The sequence below is a fragment of the Nicotiana tabacum genome, chromosome 9 (genome assembly GCF_000715075.1).
Source record: "Nicotiana tabacum cultivar K326 chromosome 9, ASM71507v2, whole genome shotgun sequence".
NCBI classification, from domain to species: Eukaryota; Viridiplantae; Streptophyta; class Magnoliopsida; order Solanales; family Solanaceae; genus Nicotiana; species Nicotiana tabacum.
This window is the reverse complement of record NC_134088.1, coordinates 74,440,815-74,446,814: the sequence shown is the minus strand read 5'-3', so window position 1 is coordinate 74,446,814 and position 6,000 is coordinate 74,440,815.

Here is a 6,000-nt window from a genome sequence, read left to right as displayed (position 1 = left end):
TATTCAACAATTGCCTTTTTATTGTCATTTAAGAGGGGCTTGATCCTAGGATCTTGTTTCCCTAGGTATAGCTATAAATAGTAAGCTCAACAGCAATTGTAACACACGAAATTCTTGGCAAAACTTATGCTATATTTCATTCTCAAGCTTAATCAAATAACTTTATTTGCTCTTTTACATTGTTCTCATTTTTGTCCTCGGAGGCATTACTCTCGGAGCCAAGCTTGTCATTTTCTTAGATTTTAACCGCTAAGTCTTATTTTTAATCTTGTTTATTTATCATTTTTGGATCAAATCAGTTTGATTGTCTACAAACCACATAACAAATTCAATTATACTATTTTACAGGTATGCAGTGATCATATTATATGTATTCATATTGAATTTCTTTACATCTGCATATATCGTTTGCCCTAAAAATAATAGATTCAATTAAACTCAGCGAACTTGCCTTAACTCTGTTCCTTCGTGCATATGTTTAGTATGTTTTAGGGATGAAGTAGTACAATTGCGACATGAAATGGGCAGGGAAGGAGGACAGGTATCTCGTGATATTCTTTTACAGCCTCAGCTAGAAATTGGCCTTTGTTTTTCAACGACTTTTGTCTCTTACTTCTCCTTAAATGTAACTGGAACTATATGCAAATGAGTGGTGTTTATTTGTACTCAAAAGCAAACCCCATGGTAGGAAAAGTGAAAAAAACAATATACTAATAATTATAAACCTAGACTAGTTGTGTAATCATTGAATGGTAAAGTTTAGGGTTATTTCTTTTTGCCCAGCTGGTCCAATGACTACAGATTATACTAACTGAAGCTTTTTCTTCCTCTCCTAATATTTACTCAAGGATTTAACCTCTATACGTTATAAAGAAATTATATTTGTAGTGTATTTCAACTAGTTAATTATAGCAGATTATATATTTTATTTTAGGTTACCATATTAAATATATTATAAGCATTTACATGTAACAAGCCATGTAAATTTGATGGTGTAAACAACTATACTCGGTGAAGAAAAGGTATTGATGTAAATTAAGGGTCCACCAAACTATATAGAGAACTTCAGTTCCCACAGTACACAACAGTAAGTAAAGAACACAACGATATTTAGTGAAAAACTCTCAGCTCACGGGATTAAAAACCACGGCCTACCGTAGTAGGATTTCAATTTTACTAACTGAGCAAACATTAGATTACAACCTATTGCAATATAGAGATTAAACACTTAATCCATCACCTTCTTACAATAACTATATTGTAAGCTTCTTTGTAATAACTCTATTACAGAGCTACACACTTGACTAACTCTAGTCAAAACAGCCACAATGATAATGGTTTAAAAGATGTCCTATGAATGCTTCTGAAAAGATGAATAGGAATTACAATTTAATAATATAAGACAAAGACACAACAATACTAAAGGACACACGATATAATCAATGCTGGGATCTGGTTCTTTATTTTGTTGTTGTTTTATTCTCCAATGACTTAGAGGAAATAAGGGCGGTTGCATACTTGAAAGGATTTAATGTTTAGGTTTTGAAAGTGTTGAGTAAAATCCCTTGCCTCGTATTGCTAATATATGTGTGAGGTCATCAAAGATAATGCAAGGGAGTGTCACGTACATTGCACGCTTCAACAATATTGTTGTACTGTTGTGAGTATAGTGCGGTAGCTTTAACAACTATAGAGCTGACTTGTACTATGACCGGAGGAACTAATCCCTATATGTTCCCTCTACAGTTCCCTTATCTGATTTCATTGAGATTGAACCAGACATCTCACTAGTTGCTCTGAATGCTAAGGAACCAATTGTATTAGGTTCCCTACCTGGTTCTCTCATGAAGTTTGTCAAATCATCAAAACAAAGGCGTATACTTTATCAATTTTCTCTTTTTTGATGATGACAAACTTATAATTGATATTCTCCTACGAAAACTAGATTTCACACTATTCCCCCTACGAATCAGCTATATTCCCTTGAGAACATGTTTCCTCCCTTTCAATTCTCTTCCCCCTTTTGGAATCATTAAAAAAATTAGACAAGTAAATACAAGAAGAAGTCTAACAAAGTTAACTCATGGTACTTGTGTGCACATGGCATGACTAAAAACAGAGCTCAAGAGTATAACATTGCATTAAACAGACGACGATGCTCATTAATTAAGGAAAGAAAAAAATAAAGTAGCAGTACCATAATTACACACATATACAGTCCAAACAAAAACTAGAGTACCATGGTCAATAAGGAGGGACAACAAAAGGACAAGGCAAGATTAAGAAGGAACTAGCAAAGGGGTAGGGTAGGGGACACTGGATAGGAAACAGAGAGATCAGGGAGCAAGGGCCTTGATGAGACTATCCATATGCGCATTAGCATCCCTTTGATATCAGCTGCTCCCTCAGGTTCTCCACTTGGTTCCTCAACTCTGCATTTTCAGCATATAGGCGGCAATCTCTTCTCCCTAAGCATTATTGGAACCAGGTTCCTTGCTGGCCTGATTAAGATTAGACTCAAGAATAGAATTATGTGCCTTTAAACGCTTAATTTCCTCATTTGTAGCATTTTGAGCATCGATGAGCTGAGAAATAGTGGTGTTGCTGCCTATACCTCCCTTCTTGTCCACACACTCACACTTCCCCAAGGTGGTCATGGTGAACATTTATTTGCGAGTTCCCACTGATGCTCTTCCCAAAGGGACTTCAAAGCATTCAAGGACCTTAGTGAGGAAGAACCCATAGGGGAGACCATGATTGACATCCTTAAAATCTGCCACTTTCTTCATATGCTCAATCATAATTCCAGGCAGATTGATGGAAGTGTAAGAGTCTAGTGCTTCCAGAAGAACTAGATCTACTATAGAGGCCATATATCTCCTCTCAGCCCTAGGGAGCAACACCTTGTTCACTAACTCAAATAATAGTTGGTGTTCTGGTCGAAGTGCCTTCTTGTGCGCTCATTCTCCCATTTGAATAGCTCGAGGCTTGATGATGATTTTCTTAAAGTCAGAGGAATAGGTTCCCTCTACTGTTGACAACCCCTTAGTAGGCACACCGATAATCTCCCCAAGAAGAGCCTCATCCATCACAAAATCCTTCCCATTTATCTTCAAGCAAATTGTGTCGCCCTCCACTACAAATATGTCAGCATAAAAATTGCGTACCTCATTTTCATATACTTTTGGACTCTTGATGTCACAAAGATAAGTCCACTTCTGGAATTCACAAATCTCCATCAGTTTCTTCATGCCTGAACAATCAAGGATCTTAGAATCAAATACTCTTCCCCACAAAAATTTTGACTTCTTCAAATTTACTCTCCTTTCAAGCTCAGATAGGTTAACTTTTGCCCTCTTTGAGGAACCAGGTTCCTTACTTCTACTTGGCCTCTTTCTGAGAGGCTTCTTCTTCTCTATAATTCTCTCCTTCTCAACGTCTCCTTCTTCACCAACTTCATCATATTTGTAAGATAGAACCTTCTTTTGTTTTATAAAAATAACTTTCTTTGATTTTTTCCTGACAAGAGGAGTAGGTTCCTGAGCCGTCTCCTCATCATCAACCTCTACCACATTTGTCGGAGGCACATCCTCCTCATCAATGAGCCTACTCTTTACAAGCCTTCATCTTCTCTTCTTCTCCTTATTATCTTTCAACGCACTGTCAAGTGCAACCTTCTTCTGCTGCCTAGTGGTGTGGCATTTTGGAACAGAACCTTTTGTGACTTTCCTACCACTCCGAGCAACTATGAACTGTGGAATAAACATATTATCAGGGTCATCCTCACTATCACCGGATTCTCCCTTAGACACCCACTTCATTTCAGGGTACACAACCTCTAAAGGGGCTGTAAGAGGGTGAGCAAAAGAGGTAGGGTCAGCACTGTCCAGGGGTTGTCTTGTAGAACTAAGAGTTTCATCCCAAGTAGGAGCAGAAAACTCCTCTTGGGAAGAGGGACCAGGTCCCTCTATATGCTACTCTGAAGTACTGACTGGTGCTTGGTCCCTTTGAGGCACCTAGTCCCTATTACCCTTCTCTTCCCCTTGAGTCTCTGCATCTACACCACCACTCAAAGAATCCCCAGCCAAATTCTCCACAACAACAACAATTCTTTTTCAAGAGAGGTAAAGCCTATTTTAAATGCATCACTCTTATCTGTCTCACCCTTATTACCCAACAATTATGTACCATTAGAGAAGGATGGAACATTACCTAATGTTGACGAGATATTCATATCAATCCCCTGAATACTTGGAGTATCAGAAATACCAGATGCTGGTACACCATCAACCATACTAGGAACCAAATTTCATCCCCAAGCCCTTCCTCAATATGCTGACTTGACACTTCTACCCCTTCATCTCCTTCCATTATTTCTTCTGTGGTTTGAAGAAAGCGAGAATTAGAGATAGTCCTTTTTGAGTCGACTTTCTCTGTAGTAGTGAATGGAGAGGGAGAAACAACGAAAATTTTAGGATTTAGGCTTTTTCGAGTGCGATAGGGACCAGAACCAGATAGTGTAGGGGAGGGGAATATGGATGAGGGTTGGTTGGAAATTGGGATTTTAGTGGGTGAGGGTTGTGGCTCCGATCCAAATGATTGTGCCTCGAAAGACAGAGACACAACATAAGTTTCTTTAGTGGCTTTGGGAGACATAGATTGTGGTGAAGTCATAATTGATTTTAAGAGCAAGAGGACACAAAGAAGAGAGTTTGGGAAATGCATGTGTTAGATGTATAAAGTTAGAAGAGAAACTAACTTTTTAGGTATATAAAGTGAAAAAGGGACCGGTTACAAATAGGTATAACGGGTAGTCGGGTCGGTTTGTAACAGGTGCGTCATTTGGGTTTAAGAAGTAACGGAAGAGGCCGAAACAATTAATGACGTGGCACTCTAGCAGTTCAAAATGCATATAAGTGAAAAAAGAACTACTAACCTGAGTTGTGGGAACCATGTTCCTTGACAAGTTTTGAAATTATGAGCATCAATTTCAAATTTTTGCAATGTCATTAGGCATTTGTTTGTCCTGAATTTGCCATGCGGGTCTACCTGTAACGGTATAGAATTGAGTTAGAAGTTTCTAGAAAATACTTTTTAGAAATTTTACCTAACCATCCTTTCATAGCCAATCACTGAGGGACTGGGTTCTCAGTTCAGCTTAATCAATCCGAAATCCAGATGATTTCTTTCAAAATGCTCTCTGCTCCGTGCTTTGGTGGAGATATCTACTACCTGGTCCTCTGTTTTGCAAAACTTCATACAGATGAGTCCTTTTTTAATATTATCCCTTAAGAAATGATGTTGCACATCAATGTGATTTGTTCTCTTATGCTGGACCGGGTTCTTTGACATATTGAGAGCACTTATGTTATTACACAATAATGGAACACAGTTAGAAAACACACCAAAATCTTCTAGTTATTGCTTGATCTACAATAGTTGGGCACAACAGGAGGCAACTGCTACATATTCAGCTTCTGCAATAGAGATGGCCACAGTGTTTTGTTTCTTTGTACCCTATGAAATCAAACATGACCCCCAAAAATGTGTCATTCCAGATACACTCTTTCTATCCACCAAATAACCAGCATAATCAGCATCAACGTACCCAATTATGTCAAAATTATATCCTGAGGGATAATAGAGGACTAGGTCCTGCATTCCCTTGAGATACCTCAGAATTCTCTTGGCAACCTTCAAATGATATTCTTTTGGACTTGACCAAAATCTAGAACATAACCCAACACTAAACACAATGCCAAGTCTGCTGGCCGTCGGGTCCAGAAGTGATCCAATGATACCCCTATACATAGTTTCATTTACAGGGGAACTAGGTTCGTCCATGTCTAGACGAGTGGCGGTAGCAATGGGAGTATGAATGGTCTTTGAACTTTCCATCTCAAAACTTTTTAGAAGCTCCTTGATGTACTTTTGTTGACTTATCATTGTTCCTTTTGAGATTTGATTTACTTGTAGTCCATGAAAGAAGTTTAGTTCCCC